Source organism: Carcharodon carcharias, chromosome 19 (assembly GCF_017639515.1).
Source record: "Carcharodon carcharias isolate sCarCar2 chromosome 19, sCarCar2.pri, whole genome shotgun sequence".
NCBI lineage: Eukaryota > Metazoa > Chordata > Chondrichthyes > Lamniformes > Lamnidae > Carcharodon > Carcharodon carcharias.
In genome coordinates, this window is record NC_054485.1 from 31,440,549 (window position 1) to 31,465,148 (window position 24,600).

Here is a 24,600-nt window from a genome sequence, read left to right on the forward strand (position 1 = left end):
TTAAACCCGACAGCATCACAAGATGGTTAATTTGCTTGTCACTATCATGTTTGAAAAACAGATCAAGTCTGTGACTTTCTGTAAAAACATTCTGTCTCTGTTCTCAGAGGACTGATAAGCCCAAATGACAGAGTGTCTGTACTGTGTCTAATGATAAAAGTGTCTGTATTGCTTCATGTATCACAGTGAAAATACATTACTCTAACTCAAGCAAAGGTAACAAAAGATTGCATTAACTCTTCGAAGACTGGATCCCCTGTGTAGTTTTTAAGCCATATCTCTATCTATTTATGAGATATTTAATGTTGGAAAGTTAATTAAAGAAATCTTGGGCAGAAATATTCAGCAGCTCAGCAGAAATGATGGATGTCTGATTGCTCAACATGGCTTGGATATCAGAGCCACGTCCAAGGCAAATAAAAACCAAAACACTTAACATCAGCAACAGTGCAAAAAAAAACCCACTAAGAATGATATATACACATATTTGAAAGAAAGTCTTGCTTTTATATAATGTTTTATCATGACTATCAGGAACTTCCAAATTTGCCTTGCATACTTTGAATTGCAGTGATCATTGTGCAGGCACAGGCAGCAGGCAATCTGTATACAGCAAGATCCCACAAACGGCGACTAAAATGAATGATCAGCTAACATGAAATACATTTGTAGGATCACATATAAAAAATTAAAGAAAAACAGATCAATGAATGTCAGCAAATGTTTGTCAGCAGGATCTCACAGTTTTCCAATTTATGAACTTCTTAAAGCATGTAATTAAGTGGATAATCTATATCTTGACTTTTGAAAGGCATTTGATAGAATACCTCACAAAAGACTGGTAAAGAATGGGAGAATTTGTGGAAGTAGGGAGAAGCCGTGAAACAAATTAAAACATTTTTGGATAATTGGAAGCAGAGTTTAATTATAAACAGGTATTTTGAGCGAGGGAGTTCCACTTGGTTGCTTCATCCCTGGATCTTGATTATTCCCAGTGTTCATAAATGACCTAGAGAAAGGGAGTTAAAGCATCATAGCCACGTTTGCTAGTAGCATAACTCTGTGTGGGAGGCAGGCTTGTACAGGATGCAGATAGTATTCAAAGAAATTCAGAGAAGCAGGCTCTTCGGCTTGTAAATGGTAAGTGGCATTTTATGTGAATTAATGGAGGTGATGCAAATAGGTGCAAACTGTATTTATTCTGACTCCAAGATGAATGATTGTATGTTGTGGAAGGTGGAGCAAAGGATCTAAGGACTTGTCTTTGGCACTGTCTCTGCGGGATGAAATGCTGATTAGTAAAAGACACTGAGATTAGAGTCCATTAGAGTGCCAGATGCTTGGAGTTTATGTCCAAGGACATTGTATCAGTTCACTACAATTCTTTTAAAAATGAATGAAGAGTAGGAGGAAATATGATTCAGGACTTTTTTTTTAAGTAGTAAGGGGAGTAGATAAAGAATAGCCTAGTAAATTCTCATGGAAGTATCCAAAGCACAAGACAAAGAGCTGGTTTTATGGATCTCAGACTTAGTACACTGCATTTAGTTACTTTTGAGATTCTTTTTGGTTAGAACAAATTCTATTTTCTATGAATGAAATAGGTGCAATTCAAAACTGCTAAGAAGACAACAAAGAACTTGATTATTATTAAGCAGGATGTGCAGGCAACTTTACAGCAACCAGAACGCAGAACCTAATTACCAAGCATCGGAATGTCAGAAACCGAAACAAGTTAATACTGCTGAGTATTTTCACTTTCAGTGCAGTGCATTCAAAGCATGTTTTAACAAAATTATATTGGCTGAAAAATAGCATCCTTCATCAAATCTGACTGAATGGAACTTCAGATAAACTCCATATACTCCATAAAGAAGATCAAACAATCAAACCCAGAACATCCTTAGCCTTGAACGGAAGATGATGTTGTAAGAACAAGTAATATAGCCTTACCACTGATTCCATCCCCCTCCCTGATCATCTTCTAAGGCTGAACTAAACTGCTTGAAATCTTGGCTTCCTATTCGACTGAGGTAAACTTTGGACACCCTATCTTATCCATCACAAAGACAATCTACTTCCACCTCCATTGCATTACCTGCCTCTGCCTCTGCCTCGTGCCATTTGCCACTGAAACCCTCTTCCATGCCTTTGTCATCTGCAGCCTGATTATTCCAATGCTTTTCTGACCACCCATTCTCCATACATGATAAACTCTAGCTCATTCAAAACTCTCCTGCCCGAATCCTATTCTCTAACCTATCACTGCTGCTCTTGATGACTTACATAGGCTCCAGGTCTCACAACACCTCCAATTTAAAAATCTCACCCTTGTATTTAAACCCCCCCCCATTTCTTTAAACTTAACCCAACAGCTCCCACCCCCCAACTCTATGGAATGAATTTTCTCTTTGTTGTGCCAAAGCGTAAAATGATGTGTGGTGAAATCGAGTGTGCGTCCCGATGTCAACGCGCATCATTCCGATCTTCCGTTTGGCAGACATGCACCGGAGTCGGCTGTGCACTCGCCGAACTGTCAAAGACCTGTTAAGGCCATTAATAATCCAATTGAACAAATTGACAGGGCTGCCCGTCCAACCTTAAGGTTGGCAGGCAGGCATAGAGCCCAGGAGGCCTTCGCATTTTTCATGAAACTTCATCGGAATGATGCTTTCATATGAGGGGACTTGTGTAAATGATTTTCAACTTTCTTTATTTTAAACTTTAACACTGAAGTTAATCTCCCTGAGGCAGCTCTGTGCCTCACGGAGGAACAGACTCTCCCTCCTCCTTCTGCCCCCACAAGCTGAGCACTACGGGGCATGTAAAATGGCGGCGCGCAGCCGATCACGGGCAGCGATTGGCTCTGCGCCCACCCACGCTCGCTCCCGATTGGCCCGCCTGATAGGGAGAAAATCCTCCCCTATGTTCCTTTGACTGGCTTTATAGCCAACCCCTCTCATTTTGTTAAACGTTGGCAGTTGTGCCTACAGCTGCCTAAGGGCCACATTTTGAAATTCAGAGACAATGTCCCCACTGCCCCTCTCTCTCCCCTTTTTTTTTTTCCAGCTCACCTCTTAGACCAAGCTTTTAGTCATCCTTCCTAATGTCTCCTTCTTTGGCTTGGTCTCCACTTATTTCTGATTGTAGCATGCACTGGAAACCACGCTAAGAAAATATTGCTAATATGTGAATTAACTTTTGAAAGACAAGTCCAGCTTGTGGACTGAGATGACCTAAAGAAATCTAATGCAGTGACAATTCCCTGTATAATTGCATGCAATATACATAGCACTTATTTTTCTCTGATGCGTTAACTGTTGAATAGTTGATTAAATCTTTCTGCTGTTTATCTGACAATTTGTAAAGCCATTACTGTAATGTCAATTGTGTGCTGCATGAACTGAACTCATATAGGTATTCAATAACAATCAGTGTTTGAAAATGAGATGATTGATGATTGAGATGATCAGGGTGTGGAATATTACAATAATAGGTAGAGATTTACAGAGACTTATGTAGATTTACACCCAGAATCAATGGGGAAAACGATTGGTCTGCAGGAGCCAGGCATTAGGTGCAACCAATCAATCAGCTGCTGAGCTGAATAAATAAACACAATCTGACTACTTTAAAATGAAATATCGTTCAGTGTACAAGGAATTTTTTTGATGTATTTTTGATATTCCTTTTAATGAAAACTCATCAGTAAAGAGCAGCCACAACTTATATTTGTGAATTCAAAGGGGAGCCGGAGTGTTCCCCCATACGTGGTAAACATCGTGACTTATAGATGGGTCAACGGGATCTGGTTTCACCAGCCACCATGATCTCCTGCAGCTAGCCTGATTGTCTTAATGTGGGTCAGGGAGGAATTTTTCACAGGTTTTCCCTCGATTGGCCTTAATATTTTCCCCTCTGTTTGGTTGCTTCCCCCATGTGATTATTTGAGTGTGGGTTTGGGCGTGGGGTGGAGTGATGGGTGGTACATCCATGTTGGGCTCAGACAGACTCAGTAGACCATCTGGCCTCTTCCTTTTTCCTATGTCTCTGTGTTTATATACTTGTTTATATCTTTATATTGTAGGAAAGCACCACCCCAAAAATAATGAAAAATAACAGAAAAAAATGACAAGGCATGGAATCATGTGGCTTTCAGTGTATCAATTTGATTCAAACTTTTTAAAAACTAAACCTGGCAAGGACTGCATAAATAGTCAGTGACTCTCTACAACCATGTTAACCATTGTGAAGTGCCAGTAAGTGACCTGTAGGCAATTGTAAGAATGGGACTATTCTAACATAATTGGCTGTGACTAAATGAAGATCTTCAGCTCTCACTATTTCTTCATTTTGACTGTATTCATACAACAAATACCATCATTCAATATAGGCAAAGATTATAAAGACCTTGGTTATAGCCTGAACTAAAATAAATCTATGAACAGCAAAGAAAAGCAAAGAAACCTCAAAATCTGCTTATCTTTCAAAGACATCCCCAGCCTACATAACGACAATGACTACATTGCAAAAATATTCCATTGGCTGTAAAGCCCTTTGGGATTTCCTGAAGCCGTGAATGGTGTTGTATAAATGCAAGTCTTTCTTATTTTGTTTTAAACCAAAGGTAACTAGCAATAATCTGGAGTAACAGGAACAACCCTAGAATGAGGACTGCCCTCTTGAACACCAACAGCAGATTAAAATAACATCTAGACAGAAGCTTTTTTGGCAATGCATATTTTCCATTAAAAAAAAGCTCTCAGTGTGCAGACTCCCATCCTTAGTATCACAGGAGATCTTAGCTAAAAAACGTTATCACAAGTTAGATTCCTGTTCCTTCCTCACCAGAACTGCCATATGGACAATGCAATTGGTCTCAATGTTCTGGTAAGGGAAGGGAAAATCAAACAAGGATACCATTCCTGAACTCTGTGTAGTGATCCTTGCTGTGAACAGAAAATGGCTGCCATGTAATGCAGCGGACTTAAGGCAGCCATTTCCGATGACTGGTCATATCTGATCGTGTAGGACTATTAGCGCAGATTGAAGAAATTGTTAGAAAAACACTGAAACCACAACTCCCGCCTATTTGGCAAGGAAAGGAAGCAGAAATTTAAGCCTGTCTCACCAGAGATCATGAACAATCATTCTTATTATAAAATCTATCCAAAACACCCCATTTCCAAATATAAATCAAGCAGAGGTCAAGAGCAACTAACTTTACACGTTACAGTGCTTATTGTTGGCTATTGCCTTCCCTGGTATGACATTCCCAAGATTGCAGCACTTCAGGAACATTCATGTTCCACAAAGCATCTCTATCTGTATTTATCCTTCTAAGCTTCAATCACATTCCTAGCCAAGTATCAAATCAGCTCTCTTTTAAAAATGTTAATCAACATGGTAATAGTTTGGAAAATCATCTTACCCCTTCTTTAAAAAAAATTTTGATTTAGCAAAGTTATTTTAAATAGTGTGACTAGAAGCTACCAAGGAACAGTGTATAAAGTAAAATATCATCACTAATGTATGTAATTGGTATTTAACATTAAGTACAGGTTATACACACCAACTTCAATCACTGCCCTGAATTCAGCCTTTCGCAATGAGTAAGGGCAAAAAAATACTCTCAGTATCCTCCACCCTCCCGTCACACAGCAGGTTAAATTTTCTTTTTTCTTCAGTTAGTGACTTCAGGCAAATTTGTCCACTACCTCCTTCCATTATCTGTTGTGTTTCCTCTTAACAGGGACCATTTGAGAGAGTCCAAGCAGAAGCCACATCAGTAAATGGCTTGTGTTGTAAAAACAGACTCACCTTGTCCTCTGCCTCGGCAACTGATAACTGTCCTTTCCTTCGCAGTAAAAGAGCTCCTAAATCCTCAAAACCGAATTCAGGAAAGCTCATCATTTTATACAGAACAATTTGGTAGCTTTCCACTTACTAGGTAGGAGCATACAGATAAAGGTATCTACAAACAAGCAGAGGGTACTAAGTGTGGAGAAAGAAATCTATTTGTAATTTTCCATTCATTCCAGAGAAGAGATTATTTTCACAGTCTCCCATTCAACTACAGCTAACAAACTAACGGCTGAAAGACTTACGCTGATCTGTTTTTTAAAAAAAGAAAAATCCACATGGAAACCGCATTACAACATCCAAGTACTATGTTTTCATTTCATTTATCGTGTAAGAGCAGCAAAACTCCAATGAGGAATTAGTGAGTAATCCTTTCAATTGCCAGCTGGAATGCTGGAACATTCATTGAAGATTGAATTGAAACCTGACCAGATATGAGGCCTGGGCCCACTCTAAGTCACCAGGCCGTGAGAATAAGATCAATCCCCAGCAACAGCTGTTAGCTGAGAGGTCCTTAGATAAACTAACACATTTCTTATTTCCCAGTCTTTAGTGCAACTCTACCAATAAGTAATGAGAGGGTATAAAACTGTTAGCTGTACAAATAAATGGAAGATCAACAAGTCAATGAAGAAATAATCTGCTCAAATTGCGTTGCTTATAAAAGGTGTTAATGCTAGTTAGCAAAGGATATTTGCTTAAGAACACTATTCGTTCAATGTCCTACAGTAGCATTGATAATAGAATATGAAAACCTTTGCTCTTCAAATAAATAAAGGACCAGCATTTTAATGAGGAGTTGTTCTATGTTTTGGGCTCTTAATATGAGTGACTCAAGCTGTCAGAAATGAAGAAAGTTGAGGGTCTACTGTCAATATTAAATGTGCATTGTCCAGAAGGATCCTTGCTCCTTCTGTAAAAATCTTACTGTATCGCCAAAACCCACAGGTTTCAAATGACCAGGAGGTTTAATTTTGACAGGTTTACTACTACTAAGTCACTACGTTTTTCACAAAAGACAGGTCCACTTGCTCATGCACTGTAACGTGTATTATGTGAGAAGTTTCAAGTCCTCACAAGCTCAGAGAAAACATCTAATGGCCTCTTAACCAGAGGCAGCTAATGGGTTGGATTATTTAGTCAACATAGCGAAGTATCAATGGTCGACACCAAAGCTTTCAGTGATGTGGAAAGTATTCATCTTCACAAAATCCATAGAAGAGCTGGAACAAGATAGCTCAGGAGGGCCCAAGTGGAGTAAGCTCATCTCTGTGATGACATAGCCAAAGGTTCTGGACAAAGCAGATGAGAATGTTATTTGATTACTGGGAATTACTGGACCATGAATGGTTGGAAGAGTGTTGCTATGAGCAGCCTCAAGAAACCAAACAGGAGTAGTAGAAAGCACATCTGATGCAATCTACAACTCTGGTGGTGTTCAAATCCAATAGGCCCCTAGCCAACAGCTTGAGCTCCTGAAGCCACTTGTCGCTTTGGCTGTGTACTGGTTGTGGCTTCACCACTTTAGAAATGTGACTGCAAATGATGAAGGAGTCATTTGTTATCATTTGTAAGTGAATGTTTGCATTTCTGTCATCTCCATAACTCAGACTACAACATTTTACATGGATTAACCATTGGAATGTGCTTAAATTCTTCACCTAAGAAATGTAATTCACAACACTTCAGACTGGACCATGAGGTGGACAACTAATTAGGGTCATTTCCTAAGTAGTTGTTTATAACCATTCCCATTTTCTCCATCATTTTTCACCTAATTAAATTATTATTTGTCTATTTTCTATTTATTTATGAGAACCAGTGCTCTATAATTACTAACTCAACCCTCTTTAAGCAGTCTTAAACTGGAATAATGCTACATTTTAATTTTTCCCAATTGACCTGGGTGTTGACCAGGGATGAAACTGTAACTCATCAAGTTATTGTTTCGCACTACCATACAACGCAGTTCATTCACCCGATGAACTATTCTGGGGAGACCTAGAAGAGGTCTTTTTAAAACTTAAATTGTCCTTTACAATTACTCTTCTCAAGTGTATATATCTAACAAGTGCGTAAAATTATTTTGAAATGTACATAGTTAATAGTACAAAGTCTCAAATCAAGGGCACTCACCACTGGAAAATAGAGTGAAATTTGCGAAATGGGTGCAACCCAATTAGATAAATGGAGCTGTGATAATTTTTAAAATTTGCCACATGATTCAGAAATACGTAGGCACATTAGACTTCTCAGCATGGTTGCACAGATGCTTAGGACAATATGCTGTTGAGGGAGAACGATCATATAAATGCTTTGATTAAATTTGAGACTGCCCAAACTTGAAATAAACATAGCAAAGTTATAATCCATTAGGCATTGCACTGTTGGCAGAGTTTAATGCACCTGTAATATTACTTATGTTTCACTTCCAACATACAAGGTCAATGCAACAGCACACAAGTCTCAGCACAGTTTGTCAGCACAGTTTATTTAGATTTCTCACTAATCTATCTGCGCCCAGAAGTTGCTCTCATTTAAAAGCTTTTCCATTTCTTTATATAAGGGATCATGTAGTGGATGTGCGCGCTGGAATAAAAGTCACTTCCCAGCTGAACCTCCAAATCAAAAGTGAGCTTCCATCACCAATAATTGAGCTTGAGATTGAGAGATTATGTGGCAGTCAGCATTTGGTCGACTAAATCCACTTATTGCAGTAATGCCACTAAAAGCCTAAAATTAAGGTTAAATTACTAACAGTCAAGATTACAGTTGGGATACCCATTTAAGTTAATATTTTCAATCAAACAGCAAGAATAATTTCAAAGTCAACGTTTATTATCTATAACTCCAGTGATCATCAGGACATCTTTGCATTCATGGAAAACCAGGATGAGGTGATTAAACCAAAAGTATTGGGAGTATGGTTATTTGACCCAGGGCATGCTACATCCACAGCAGACTGTAGCAATTCATCAGTACTGCACCAGAATCTGTTATTGCAACTATTTAAAAATATATATTGATCTCCACCAAACATCTTTAGTTAATGTCAGAAACAAAAGATTTGTTTGATTGCAGAAAGCTGAGATTTTGTTCCTGTCAACATAAAGTTTCAGAAAGGTTCTTCTGAATAACTACAATCAAAACTTAAAATAGCTCATTTGTTTGGTTTACATCGTGACAGATGGATGACAAAATTATTTTTTTATTTTTGTTGGCGGGATTCAAGGCCATTTACCAGCGCAGCAGTTTAGGGAAAGGTATAAGGCATGCATATATTAACGAAGCACAATTAGAATGAGTTGGGAAGAAAAAAATGCAGAAAAATGTGATTACTTACTGAATAAAAAACAAAGCTCTGCTTCATACATCAACCTTAAATGCTAAAATGAAGACACAGCTTGTTGTTATAGTGCAATGTTCTACTGTCCAGTATGTTTTCCACCCTAACTAATGCCTTCTCCTTGATTCAAACATTAGAACATGGAAAATTTGCATTGTGGTGTCCACCACCAAATTGTGAGCTGGTTTAATGTAGCTCATTTCTTTTAACACCCATTTGAATCTGCCCAGCTACATTCACCTGGTAAGCACCGAGCAAATGCTAGTGGCAACTAACAAAAGCCACCATCACAAGCCTGCAGTCATGGTGCCTCTGGCATTTATTACCAAAGCTATCCCTTATTTTTGGTGTACACCAAAGGGTCACTATGGCAGGTTCATATTTGTCCACAGAGATAAAAACAAAAAAACTGCGGATGCTGGAAATCCAAAACAAAAACAGAATTACCTGGAAAAACTCAGCAGGTCTGGCAGCATCGGCGGAGAAGAAAAGAGTTGACGTTTCGAGTCCTCATGACCCTTCGACAGAACTTGAGTTCGAGTCCAGGAAAGAGCTGAAATATAAGCTGGTTTAAGGTGTGTGTGTGGGGGGCGGAGAGATAGAGAGACAGAGAGGTGGAGGGGGTTGGTGTGGTTGTAGCGACAAACAAGCAGTGATAGAAGCAGATCATCAAAAGATGTCAACAACAATAGTACAATAGAACACATAGGTGTTAAAGTTAAAGTTGGTGATATTATCTAAACGAATGTGCTAATTAAGAATGGATGGTAGGGCACTCAAGGTATAGCTCTAGTGGGTTTTTTTTTTATTTTATATAATGGAAATAGGTGGGAAAAGGAAAATCTTTATAATTTATTGGGAAAAAAAAGAAGGGGGAAACAGAAAGGGGGTGGGGATGGGGGTCTCAGCTTGCTCCTGCCCCACAGAACTCATTTCTCGTTATCTTGACTCCCTTCTCTCTCCCCTTGTCCAGTCCCTTCCCACCTACATCCGTGATTCCTCTGACACCTTACGTCACATCAACAATTTCCAGTTCCCTGGCCCCTACCGCTTCCTCTTCACCATGGACGTCCAATCCCTCTACACCTCCATCCCCCACCAGGATGGTCTGAGGGCCCTTAGCTTCTTCCTCGAACAGAGGCCCGAACAATCCCCATCCACCACTACTCTCCTCCGTCTGGCTGAACTTGTTCTCACGCTGAACAATTTCTCCTTCAACTCCTCTCACTTCCTCCAAATAAAAGGTGTGGCTATGGGTACCCGCATGGGCCCCAGCTATGCCTGTCTCTTTATGGGGTATGTGGAACATTCCTTGTTGCAGTCCTACTCCGGCCCCCTTCCACAACTCTTTCTCCGGTACATCGATGATTACTTTGGTGCTGCTTCATGCTCTCGTCAGGACTTGGAAAAATTTATTAATTTTGCTTCCAATCTCCACCCCTCCATCATTTTCACGTGGTCCATCTCTGACACTTCCCTTCCCTTCCTTGACCTCTCTGTCTCAATCTCTGGTGATAGACTGTCCACCAATATCCATTACAAACCCACCGACACCCACAGCTATCTCGACTACAGCTCCTCACACCCCACTTCCTGTAAGGACTCCATCCCATTCTCTCAGTTCCTTCGCCTCCGTCGCATCTGTTCCGATGATGCTACATTCAAAAACAGTTCCTCTGACATGTCCTCCTTCTTCCTTAACCGAGGTTTTCCACCCACGGTCGTTGACAGGGCCCTCAACCGTGTCCGGCCCATCTCCCGCGCATCCGCCCTCACTCCTTCTCCTCCCTCCCAGAAACATGATAGGGTCCCCCTTGTCCTCACTTATCACCCCACCAGCCTCCGCATTCAAAGGATCATCCGCCGCCATTTCCGCCAACTCCAGCATGATGCCACTACCAAACACATCTTCCCTTCACCCCCCTTATCGGCATTCCGTAGGGATCGCTCCCTCCGGGACACCCTGGTCCACTCCTCCATCACCCCCTACTCCTCAACCCCCTCCTATGGCACAACCCCTTGCCCACGCAAAAGATGCAACACCTGCCCCTTCACTTCCTCTCTCCTCACCGTCCAAGGACCCAAACACTCCTTTCAAGTGAAGCAGCATTTCACTTGCATTTCCCCCAACTTAGTCTACTGCATTCGTTGCTCCCAATGTGGTCTCCTCTACATTGGAGAGACCAAACGTAAACTGGGCGACCGCTTTGCAGAACACCTGCGGTCTGTCCGCAAGAATGACCCAAACCTCCCTGTCGCTTGCCATTTTAACACTCCACCCTGCTCTCTTGCCCACATGTCTGTCCTTGGCTTGCTGCATTGTTCCAGTGAAGCCCAACGCAAACTGGAGGAACAACACCTCATCTTCCGACTAGGGACTTTACAGCCTTCCGGACTGAATATTGAATTCAACAACTTTAGGTCGTGAGTCCCCTCCCCCATCCCCACCCCCTTTCTGTTTCCCCCTTCTTTTTTTTCCCAATAAATTATAAAGATTTTCCTTTTCCCACCTATTTCCATTATATAAAATAAAAAAAAACCCACTAGAGCTATACCTTGAGTGCCCTACCATCCATTCTTAATTAGCACATTCGTTTAGATAATATCACCAACTTTAACTTTAACACCTATGTGTTCTATTGTACTATTGTTGTTGACATCTTTTGATGATCTGCTTCTATCACTGCTTGTTTGTCGCTACAACCACACCAACCCCCTCCACCTCTCTGTCTCTCTATCTCTCCGCCCCCCACACACACACCTTAAACCAGCTTATATTTCAGCTCTTTCCTGGACTCGAACTCAAGTTCTGTCGAAGGGTCATGAGGACTCGAAACGTCAACTCTTTTCTTCTCCGCCGATGCTGCCAGACCTGCTGAGTTTTTCCAGGTAATTCTGTTTTTGTTTCATATTTGTCCATCTTCCTTCACGGCCTGTTTTTCATTTTCTCAAGAATATCAATTCCAGAGTGCTGAATATGTCTAAATATTATGGAATCAACGTATTGAATATTGTGACTTTAGAAAACATTATGGTTGAATCAAAAAAGCATTATTAAAATCAAATTTATTAGGGGTTTCTATCTTGTAAAATGATGGTTGGAGGTGGCTTCCTCTAATAACATTGAATGTTTAGATGGCTCCCTGATACCACTACAGAAATTCTAGCAACATTATCCTCCAATAGGTATCCCACATGTAACAATTATGGTAATTATGCTATTTAATAGGCAAAATTATGTGGCTGTGAGAGTTTTAACCACTGGATCTGATTGTGCTGAGAAACCAAGAAACAGTGACCATTTACTGAACAAGTTCAGTGATTATATCCTTGCTTATGCTGGTATCAATGACTAGATTTGGATTCAGTTAATGATCTGAACTTGCCCAGTTACCATATTTCTTCACTGACTTGTGCTGAGTTTACCAGCTCATTGAATCACTGAACATCCCAGTTAGTGCAAGAAGTGTGAACTGGATAAATTAAATAAACAACATTGACCCGAGGAGAGTGTTTGCTTGTGTGTATGTGTGTGAGTGGGTGGTTTAATAATTAATTTAACAAAGAAGGCAAGCATTGTAGCTTCCCTAATGGGCCAGTTAGTAACTTCAATGATTAGTACTTAATTGAGCCATACCAGGTCAAAGTATGTAGCAAGTTAATTGATCTCAGCAGGAACTTTAGTAGAGGTGCTAAAGTTGACTTGTGTCCTCTGGTTAAGATGGGAAAGTCAACATGTGCTCTTACTTGCTGCTATCTAACTATGGATGTGCATATTTGAGGGCAGAACTGGCTTCCAACTGTCAGGTAATGGCAGGAATTTTGTGGGGCCGATGGGGGTCTTACCCACCAGCTGGAGAGCCAGTGGGGAACTTTGTCAGTTCAGTGAGGGAAGACTGACAAAATCAAGTACCATTCAGGACTTAAGTGGACATCATCAGGCCTTCCCTGCAATTAAGGTCCGCAGTGGTAGAAGTCCTGCCCACTGAGAGGTGACGGCCAATCAGAGGCCGGCAGCTCCTTGTGCTGCCAGCATATGCAATGGCAGCTGGTGGCAATGCACCCACCAGAGGCCCAGGATCATCATGGGACCCCAAACAAAGGTGAGTGAAGGCAGGATGGGGGTCGCGGGAGGGGGCAGTGGGGTCAGAGGGAAGAGCAGGGCTTGGTTTTCAACAGCCTCCTCCATTCCCGATGTCGGGTCCCTCAATCAGGCACTTTAATCGACTCCCGTCCCTACCCCAGAGGCTGCTGGCGAACCATTTAATTCCTAAACTACCAATAAATTGCAGTGGGCTCGGGGTTAATGGACGTCAATTGATTCATTAATGAGCCTAATTGATATCCTGCCGGTGGTGGCTCCTTCTGTCCTTTGATTTGATTGGGTGAAACCTTGCTGCTTTTGGGAGACTGAAACAGAGCATCTCCCATAATTTTGTGTCATAAAAGACTTTATGACTCTATGACGATGGACTGAATTTAATCCAGCCCAACTTGCTAACATTTGTGGTAGTAGAGAATGCCAAGTGTAAGTGTTAAATGCACAAGCCCATCAATAAATCAGATAAGTTCTGGAAAACCCTTTCTTAAGAAGATTACCCTTTTAAATAACTCAATTTCTTGATAAATCTTGATGAGAAATTCTGCTAGCCGTTCTGCTATTCACAGAGTCCTGAGCCCAATTACCAGCATTGACAGATACTCAAATGCATTCGCTCTCATTGGATGAGTTTTGGCAATGGTTAACTGACTGTTATCTGACTGTACACAACAATGAAGTAGCGAACAAGATTGAATCTGAGACGATCTTGCCTTGCTCCAGCTGAAGAAGGTTATGCATTGCAAGAACTAAATATGATGATCCTGTTGCCAATGATCTGTCTGATTTCAACTTTGTTTTCTGCATTGTTACATCTTGGACAATCAATGATTACAGGAAAATAGTCCACAAGGTGGTATCAGCATGATATAGTGGTATCAGCATGAAATAGTGGTATCAGCATGATCTAGTGTTTTAAGCATGTAACAGTGGTGCCAGCATGTAATAATGGTATTAGCATGTAATAGTGGCATCAGCATGTAATAGTGGTATCAGCATGATATAGTGTTTTAAGCATGTAATAGTGGTATCAGCAAGATATAGCGGCATCAGCATGATATAGTGTTTTAAGTATGTAATAGTGGTATCAGCATGTAATAGTAGTATCAGCATGTTATAGCGGTATCAGTATGTAATAGTGGTGTCAGCATGTAATAGTGGTATCAGCATCATAGTGGCATCAGCATGTAATAGTGGTATTAGTGTGTAATAATGGTATCAGTTTGACATAGTGGGATCAGCATGTAATGGTGGTATCAGCTAACAGAGTAGTATCAGCATGTTATAGTGGTATCAGCATGTAACTCAGGTGCTTTGCCCATCAGTAAAGCATTCATTTATCTGTTCAGTTATACGCAGTTTAGTGGAATTCATGAGTAGTTCCAGAACTGGCCCTTGAAAGAAATAAACCACAAGTGCTGCATCTGTGTGGTATAAAGCATCAATTAGTTATACAGGAGACAGGAAGAATGGTCTAAAAGACAACTGTTTTTCAGTTCATTACACTCCTTTCTCCAGGAATGAAAATCCAGAGCACTCTAAAAATATGTAAGAAATTTTAGATGCTATGATCCTGTACTGTTTATATTTAACTGTTTAACATTACCAGTTAATAAATCTGACTTATAGTTTATATATTAAGCCACATAGTGTACATCCTCCACCAGTGAAGGCAATGAAATCTCATATTGCATCCAGTAAACTGCTCAGGGTTTTACATTATATGTTTAACTCTTAGGCTCAGAACATTTACTTGGATATTCCAGGGAGCACAGAGTCACTTGTGGAAGTGGCTGTTACTTGAAGCTGAGTGGAAAGCCTACTGTAAAAACTCAAAAATATAACAGAAGGAACATGATTAATTAAGGACAAAGATTTGACTAAAACCTTTGAATCGAAATTCTGATGCGATTTGAAAATGGCTAAAAATATAATAATTGGTATTCTTTTCCAAACAGTATGCGGATAACAGGAAAATGAGGCACTATGGATTACTGTGATAATGTACTGTACAGTGATTTGACCGTGATGCAAAAGGCAATGGTATTTTTGTTCCCTTCCACCGGCGCAAGAAGCTTTCTATCAATCACTATAACCAAGATATCATCCAGGGCTGTGAGGCTGACAAGACGCTTGTGCAGGAAGGAAAGGCTAGCCTTTGAGTCTCCCGTTCAGCTTCCCCCCATCCTTCTCCAGTGGGAAAACAATCGTTTTCCATCTGCAGCACAAACACAATGTTTCTGCCTTGTTTGTGCCACAGTGAACACTTATCAGCAGGTCACCAAGATAACTTCCAATAATCTGGTAAACTGAAGGCTGCAAGGATGTATTTTTGAACCGGCTGCCAATTTGTTATTCAACTGATGTTGTACTTAAATCTCAAATATTTGTAATGGGGACACATATCGGGCAGAATTGTCCCAGATTTGCACTAAGTTCGGTAGCAGGTGGGTAAAATCACATTTTACCCGTCGGCCGCAATGGCGGGTTCTCACACCCTATCATCCCAAGCCCGCTGCATTAGTTATGCATTCCCGGGAATCACGCTGTTTCGATGGCGGGCGGGCGGGCGGGCTCTCATTCACCCAGCATGCCATCACCTCACGGCTTCATCACACTGGGCGCCATGTTTAAAGTCTAGCCGCATGCACACATCTCCATGCTTCCAGCCCAGGATTACTGCAGGGAAGATGTCCATGAAAGACAAAATGACTGCAGCCCCCAGGTTTAGTGACACGTCACTGGAACGCTTTTTGGATGCCATGGAGGTCTGCCATGATGTCCTCCACCCCATTCTGGCTGCAGGATGGGCAGCAGCATAACCAACCAGGCTTGGTAGGTGATGGTAATGCTGCACAGAAGAGGCTGGCCATCCAATGCAGATAGAGGATGAATGATCTCATCCATGCAGCCAGGGTATGACAACCTCTCGCCACTCTAAACTCACAAGCCCATCACACATTCACTGGAATCTCATTCACTGCCAGCTCAAAGGGCATCACCACCCATTCTCACACACATATGCTCACATATCCATCTGGCCTCATCTCCTCTGGAGACTGCCTCCTCAGCCCTCACCATCTTGAGGCCACTTCCACAGATCAACATGTGCCCCCCCACACACCCTGGGATACCCTCCTTCCCCAGTACAGCCCTAGCCCTGCAGCCATTGAAAAGCCATCCCAGCCATGAGCCCCCCTAAAAGTGATGTGGTGCTGTCGGTGAAGCCTGGCGCTGATGACTGCGAGTGCTGACCGAAGCAAGGCAAGCAAATAAATCTTGAAGTCCCAAGTGAAGTGCAGCCTGCCAGGTGCAGGTGGCTTATGTGCTGTTGTGAAACACATTGGCATGTTTTCCCGCTGGCGTGGGCAGATGGTTCTGCTGGGGGGGGTGGTGGGGGGTGGGGTGGGGGTGGGTGGGGGGGTGGTGGGGGTGGGTGGCGGCTGGGATAATTCCGGTGGGCTGGCCCAATAATGATATCAAGATGTATTACAGTGAGGGTCCTGACGTCTGATGGTGGGAAACGCATTCTGCCATCAGTGGGCTGAGCGGACGATCGCAAACTAGTTTCACGCCATCATGAAACCAATCGCGCCATATTGTCACTGCACATGCCTGATGCCAGCGGGCATCGAAAATCCTGGCCATTGTCTCGAGGAAAGTGATGTTCATCTCCAGGCTTTCTTCTCTGCCATGACAGGAGGTGCCTGATTGTTTAAGGTGTGACTTAGCAGATACTAGAGGCTGCACCTCAATGTGGAATGTCATATTTTATACAGTACAAACAGATAAGCTAAGAATGGTGGAGACCTCAATCCAGGTATAATACCGTGCAAGTATTTATAGAATTATGCCATTGATGCAGAGTGCAGCTTCTTTCTGGTGGTGAGTTCACAATGCTAAAGGACACATTATCTCTCTTTTGCTAAAAATAAAATTTAATACAACCATGAACGATAATACACGTTTGTACTGGTCACCATATTGACAAATGTGTTCACTTAAAGAAACACCAGCTTACTGAAAAAATGCTTTGCAATCGATTTAACATTTATTTACAAATAATACGACTTCAGTTGTTTTAAAAGAACACATTTACTTGACATTAAAAATGTTATTTTGACATTATAAGTGAAGTTCTGATGCAAATCCTGCCCTTTCACCTCCTCCCTTCCCAATGTTCAGGGCCTCAAACACTCCTCCCAGGTGAAACAGCAATTTACTTGTACTTCATTTACTTGTACTTCTTTCAATTTAGTACATGTTGCAGTCTCCTCTGCGCTGGAGAATCCAGATGCAGATTGGGTGATCGCTTTGTGGAACATCGCTGTTCAGTCCACAGGCATGACTCTGAGTTTCCAGTTGCCTCTCATTTTAATTCTCTGTCCATCTTCCCATTCTGACCACTCTGTGCTCGAACTCCTACACTGTTCCAATGAAGGTCAATAGGATCTCAAGGGACAGCACCTGAATGTTTAATTAGGCACTTTGCAGCCTTCTGGACTCAACATTGACTTCAGCAATTTCAAATCATAGTCACTGGTCCCGGTTTTTTGCTCAGCAGTTTCTGGTAATGAAAAGGCTTTTGTCATTTTCAGCACCTCTAGGCTTCTACCTCATTACTGACCTTCCCTTTTGTGATTTCCTCTCCTCCCCTTTTCCATGCCCATGTACTTGCTTAAAACCTGTTACACCTCTAATTTCTTTCAGTTCTGATGAAAGTTCATTGACTTGAAATGTTAGTTTGGTTTCTCTCCCCACAGGTGCAATCTGACTTACTGAGTATCTCCAGCATTTCATGCTTAAATTCCAGTATCTGCATTATTTTACTTCTGTATTAGAATAATTGAACATTGATTCCAAATGGTCTTTTGAAGTTCCAAACTTTAAACACTTATAAAACTGCTTTAAAACACAATTAAAGAGGAAGAAAGAGAATAATGGTAGAAATTAGGTCAGAGCAGCATATATCCTCATGTGGCTCAAGCACTGGCACTAGCTCAGAGCTCTCTATACCCAGGTATGTCCTGTCCACAAAAAGCAGGACAAATTCAACCTGGCCACTTACTGCCCCATCAATCTACTCTTCATAAGCAGCAAAGTGATGGAAGGGGTCAATCACAGTGCTATCAAGTGGCACTTTCTCTGCAATAACCTGCTCACTGATGTTCAGTTTAGGTTCTGCCAGGGCCACTCAGCTCCTGACCTCATTACAACCTTGGTCCCAACATGGACAAAAGAGCTTGAACCCAAGAGGTGAGGTGAGAGTGACTGCCCTTGATATCACTTTGACCGAGCGTGGTATCAAGGATCCCAAGCAAAACTGGGGTCAATGGGAATCAGGGGGAAAACTCTGCACTGGTTGGAGTCATACCTAACACAAAGGAAGATGGTCATGGTTGTTGGAGGTCAATAATCTCAGCTCCTTGAGCCTGCTTGATCATTCAATAAGATCATGGGTGAGTTTCTAGCTGAATACCACTTTGTCACCCAATTCCTTTTGCCTTTATTCCCTTAGTGTCCAAAAAAAAATCTCACAACATAGGAACCGAAGCAAGAGTTGGAGAAGATAATTGAAAGTATAGCCAAAGTCACAGGCCCAAATTTTTGCAGGGATGGAAAAGCTTCACGCCTTATGGACTAATTCCATAAGTCCTGCCCTGAAACTGGCACCCACCATTTTCACCGGGGTGGTGGGGGGGTGGAAAACTGGGCTGGGTTATAGTTTGCACATCTGTGGTTCACTGAGGCAGCTGCACATGTATAAGTGCAGCTGCCTTCAAACAGATCTGATTTCTGTTGCTGGGATGCCCAAAATATGACGTGTGGGGTTTGAACATTTGAGGGAATGACCTAAGGCTGTTGGAATTATTTGGAAAGGTGGGGTACCCTATTGGAGAAGTCCGGGAACCCCGTTGGGAGAGGTCATGTGCCCTTTTGAGAGAGATCAGGTGCCCCTTTGGCATTCTTAAAATTAGTCATGAATGTGTGTAAAAGTGGACTCAGTGGAACCGTCAAGCTGTCAAGGCATTTAAATCCCCAAATTCTTTAAATTTTTGATAAACAAACACTCTGCAGTTGAAAAACATCAGTGCTTGCAATTTCACTAGCTGTCTATTGACATAAGTCTGAGGACTATCATTACAGGGTTAGTGCTGCACGACTGATTCAACGACCTATCATTATCACGGGGTGGGGAGGAATGTCTCTTTGATTGACAGCTCCATGTTCTTGATGTGGGACTACAAACACAAATGTGTATTTTCATAGGGAATTAATTACTTCAATGAAATATTAAATACTCAAAAGAAATGTTTGTTTTCATAAGGGATTAAGTACTTGAAGGGATTTAAATGTATTGAATGGGTTTTTAATCAGAGTGTTTAAATAAAGTCTGTAGTTGACACTGAGAATTTGATTTAATCTCAAGGTCTGCCCATGGTGAATACTTGTGAGTTGGCATGGGTTGTGTAAGGACAAAGGGTAGTGAGTGGGTGGAATGGGTTGGCATAAGGGTTATAGAGAGTCATGGGGGTTGTGTAGAGGGGTATAGGTTGGCATAGTGGGTATGAGGGACCATGAGGGTGGGGGACATGAGTTGACATGGATGCAGCACAGGGAGTGTGTGCTGTGATGGGGGGGCTGGGGGTGGGGGGGGGGGGTGGTGTGCGGTGGTGAGGTGTGTTTTTGTTTTTTTTTTTTTACAGCTAGAACAAAGTCCCAGAGCACCTTGGCAGGCCAATTTTAAACAGCCTGCTTTGGCATCTGGCAACCCCTGTGGCTCCTCTGCATGGTTTCCATGGGCAGCAGGCACAACTCCTGTTAATATCCCAGAATAAATATTGAAGATCTGGGGCACTTCACCCAAGTTGGATTTGCAAAGTCAGGAATTTTCCTGATTCTGTACTCCCGACACAAGTGCAAAAATTAGGCCCATACTTTTTGAGGCTTTGGAAGCTGGGGAGAGTTTAAGCAAAATATATCAATTTAGGCAGAGAATTCTATAATAGGTAAAGGATTTACCAGCAGCAATGAAGTGGAGGGAGGAGTGACAGATCAGAGTTGGATGAGTACAAGGTGCAAACTGAAAGGTAGGGCTGGATGAATTTCAGCAGTCAATTGGTTCAAGTCCATTACTGAATTCATTGGAGAACAACTATCTTGAAATTGCTGTATTTGGGATGCAGAGGAGGTCTGCAAAGACAGGGATAGTAGCTAAGTAAGATTGGGCATGGATTAGACTATGAAGGAATGATTATATTTTTCCTAATATTACTATGGGGTACTCTAAATCAGGTTTGTGTTTGTTTGTGTGGTTAATTTAATTAAACTAGAGAAAATTAGACTTCAAGGTTTAAATCATCAAATAAGTGAGGTGTAAAACAGGCATTTGAAATGGAGATGAGTAAACTAGGGTGAAGTCTCAGCAGAGATGGTGTGAAGGGACTCTGCATTTTTAGATAAGTGGGAAAGGTGTTTGATTTTCAAAGGCCATGGAAAATGTTTACAGCTGAGAAGATAAATAAGGCAAAGTTATGATGTTTATTTTTCACAAAAGTGCTGGCCGTAATGATAACATAAAAAATTAAGTTCTAGGAAAAGTAATATCTAAAAGCAAATTGAAACAATGGTATTTACAGATCAAAAAGGGAGAAATATATTTAGAGAAGGATGGAAGGCTGTGTGAGGTGTGGCCTTGTGAGATCTTGAAAGGTGACTGTGTGAAACAGACTTGTGGAAAAGCCTCTAGCCATCCTGCAAAAGTTTGCTATTCCAGTAACCAAAGTTGTGTTAAAAGCCTTTAGAATTCCATTGTCCAGTGGGTACTTGTGGTAATATTGCTGGATGTCTTTATAAATTTGGAATCTGTTTGGACTGTTGCCTTAAAAAGGGTATGTAGATGGGAGTCTGGTTAAGTAGAAATTCTGAGAACTGTTATAACTGCGTAACTGTAATCTTGTGTGTGTTTAAGTTTGTTCTTTTGTTCATAAATGTTTTAATTTAGTCTTTAAAATCTCTAAAGGTGGTAATGGACTCATTACTTCTGACTTCAGTACACAAGCCTTCTCATAATAAATACAAATTGCAAAATCATTGTGATAGCGTGGTCAAGTTTCCCTTGTGGATTTGGTCAGTCTGGCAAATATCACCAGCTGTATCATAACATAGACCCCAGGAGTGGATTCCTCATGAGTTGGAGTTTGTGTGGGGTGGAGATCAGGAAGCAGATAAGCAGGAAGTAAAAAAAGCTGAAGAAGTTGTGGATGACAGTTTCATCAGAGATAGAAGTAGAGACAGACAATATTACAAAGATGGAAATATGAGATCTTGCTGATAGAATATAGTGTTTCTTTGTCTAATTTATATTTTTCTATCATTTTTGAAAGTTTAATGTTTCAGTCAAAGCCCTAATAACATAACATTTTAACATTAATAGTAGGGAGCCCAGGTACAGAAGTCCAATACTATATAGAGATGATTTCACAGTCTTGTGTTTCTATATTGAGACTGTTCATATCATTGATTTATTTTTTTTATTCATTCATGGGATGTGGGCTTCGCTGGCTGGACCAGCATTTATTGTCCATCCCTAGTTGTCCTCAAGAAGAAGGTGGTGAGCTGCCTTCCATTTTTTCATTGGAGAGGTCTGTAAGAGGTTAAATTACTGCAGGAACTATGCAGATAATAGCAACAAATAGTATAACTAAACAACAAATCTAATAGCACCAGGAAATTAGATATTAGTGACAATTTCATTTTCCTTCTATCATTTTGATCTAAGCGCTGTACTTAAGTAAAACGACTGCAATTATGAATTCACAAGCATTCTGCACAGCTACAGTATTAGCATTATTTGTGGTAAAAACGGAAAAGGCTGGAAAATCTCAACAGATCTGACAGCATTTGGGAGCCAGTGGAGGTCAGCAAAGGCAGGGATAGCAGCTAAGCAGGATTGAGCATGTATTCCATGGTCTGGGAGTGGATGCCACATGAGTTGGAGTTTGTGCGGGGTGGAGTTCAGGAAGTGGATAAGCAGGAAGTCGGAAAAGCTGAAGAGGTTGTGGATGACAGTTCCATTAGAACAGTTCTGATGAAGAGTCATATTACGCTCGAAGTGTTAACTCTGTTTCTCTTGCCACAGATGCTGCCAGACCTGCTGAGTTTTCCCAGCATTTTTTGTTTTTATTTCAGATTTCCAGTATCCACAGTACTTTGCTTTTATGATAATATTATTTGTAACCTACTTGAACAGAAACTGAACAGAGAATGGTCCCAAAATTAGTTTTCATCACTGAAGGAGTTATGCAAAGTAGTTTCCTTTTTGGCATTTTTTTGTAAAAAGAGGGAAGCCTTATTTTCGCAGTCAGCAAGCAGAACAACAAAAGCCTGGAGATATAAGGAGGCAAGTCATTTTCAACAAAAGCACTCCCTCTGCAGTGCAGCTGCACAAATTACAAGACATAAATAGTGAGGTTTGGATTATACGCTGATAAGTATTTTCCAGTGCTTCCCACCCAGTTATCAATTTGGCACCGCTCAATAAAAGGTCAGATAATAATGAATAACATCATTAAATCATTTGAAAAAGTCACTTGTATTGGAGACAAATATAACATTTTAGTAAGCTTATGCACTATTGCTGTAAAAGGGGACTGTAAGAGCAGAGTGTGGCAACCACAAACTTTTGACAGGATTACTTTAAAACTGTTTCCATGCATAATTTATTTATTTTACTATATTGTGATTGCCCCCAAAATGAATTTCCAGATGGTAATTGCAACTGTAAGTAAAAGCCAGTACGCTGCTGTGATTTGGAATGATTGTGCGCTGCTGTGCATCTCTGACAGATTTTCTTTCATGATCTATTTATATTGCTTCAACAACCATTTTGGCAGTAGAATGGAACAGTTGGGCTGTGGAATTCATCTCAGTCAGGAAGTGGTGGCATAGTGGCAATGTTGCTGGGCTAGTAATCCAGGGGCCCAGGCTAATGCTCTGGCAATATGGCCTCAAATCCCATTACAGCAGCTGGAGGAATTTAAATTAAATTAATAAATCTGGAATTAAAAAGTCAGTCTTGTAATATTGACCATAAAGCCATTGCTGATTGTTGTTAAAAACCCACCCGGAAATCTGCCTCAAGATAAAAACAAAATACCATGGATGCTGGAAAAACTCAGAAGGTCTGGCAGCATCTGTGGTGAGAGAAACAGAGTTAACATTTTGAGTTTGTATGACTCTTCAGAGATTTCCAGCATTTTCTGTTTTTATTTTATATCGGAAATCTGCCTTACCTGGTCTGGCCTACACGTGACTCCAGACCCACAGAAATGTGGTTGACTCTTAAATGCTTTCTGAAATAGCCTAGTAAGCCGCTCAGTTGTATCAAAAGCTGCTATAAAGCCTACAACAGGCAATGAAACTGGACGGACCGAGGCACCGAAAATGACAACAGCAAACTCAGCCCTGTCGACCATGCAAAGTCTTCCTCGCTGACATCTGGGGTCTTGTGCCAAAACACAGAGAGCTATCTACATAGACCAGTCAAGCAACAGCCTGACATAATCATATTCACGGAAACATATTTTACAATGTGCCAGGCACAACCATCATCATCCCTCGGTATATCATGTCGCTGGAGCCGACCAGAGATGTTGGCACAGTGGTATACAGTTGTGAGGGAGTTACCCTGGGAGTTCTTAACATTGACTCCGGACCCCATGAAGTCTCAAGGCACCAGGCCAAACATAGACAAGGAAACCTCCTGCTGATTACCACTTACCGTTCCCCCTCAGCTGGTGAATCAGTACTCCTCCCTGTTGGACACTACCTGGTAGAAGCACTAAGGGTGGCAAGGGTACAGAATGAACTTTGGGTGGGGAACTTCAATGGCCATCATCAAGAGTGGCTTGATAGCACCACTACTGATCAAGTCCTAAAGGACATAGCTGCTAGACATGCGTCTGTGGCAGACAGTGAGGGAACCAACAAGAGGAAAAAAATCTATTTGACCTCGTCCTCGCCAATTTACCTATCGCAGTTACAGCTGCCCGTGGCAGTATGGTTGAAGTGAACACCGCAAAGTCCTTGGGGAGACAAAGTCCCGCCTTCACATTAAGGATACAATCCATCATGTTGTGGCACTGTTATTGTGGGATAGATTTTGAACAGATCTAGCAACTTAAAACTGGGCATCTATGAGGTGCTGTGGATCATCAGCAGCAGCAGAATTGTATATAACCACAATCTGTAACCTCATTGCCCAGCATATCTCCCACTCTACCATTACCAT

General features: G+C 41.4%; 1 protein-coding gene across 1 annotated transcript in view; it reads left to right on the plus strand.

The window, feature by feature from the left end:
* The first annotated feature begins 1,081 nt into the window (after window positions 1-1,081).
* ncdn (neurochondrin) overlaps window positions 1,082-24,600 on the plus strand; it is a 161,349-nt gene continuing 137,830 nt past the window's right edge. The window contains exon 1 of the mRNA XM_041212113.1: window positions 1,082-1,140. The gene's annotated coding sequence lies outside the window, so the exon portion shown is untranslated. The remainder of the gene's footprint in view (window positions 1,141-24,600) is intronic.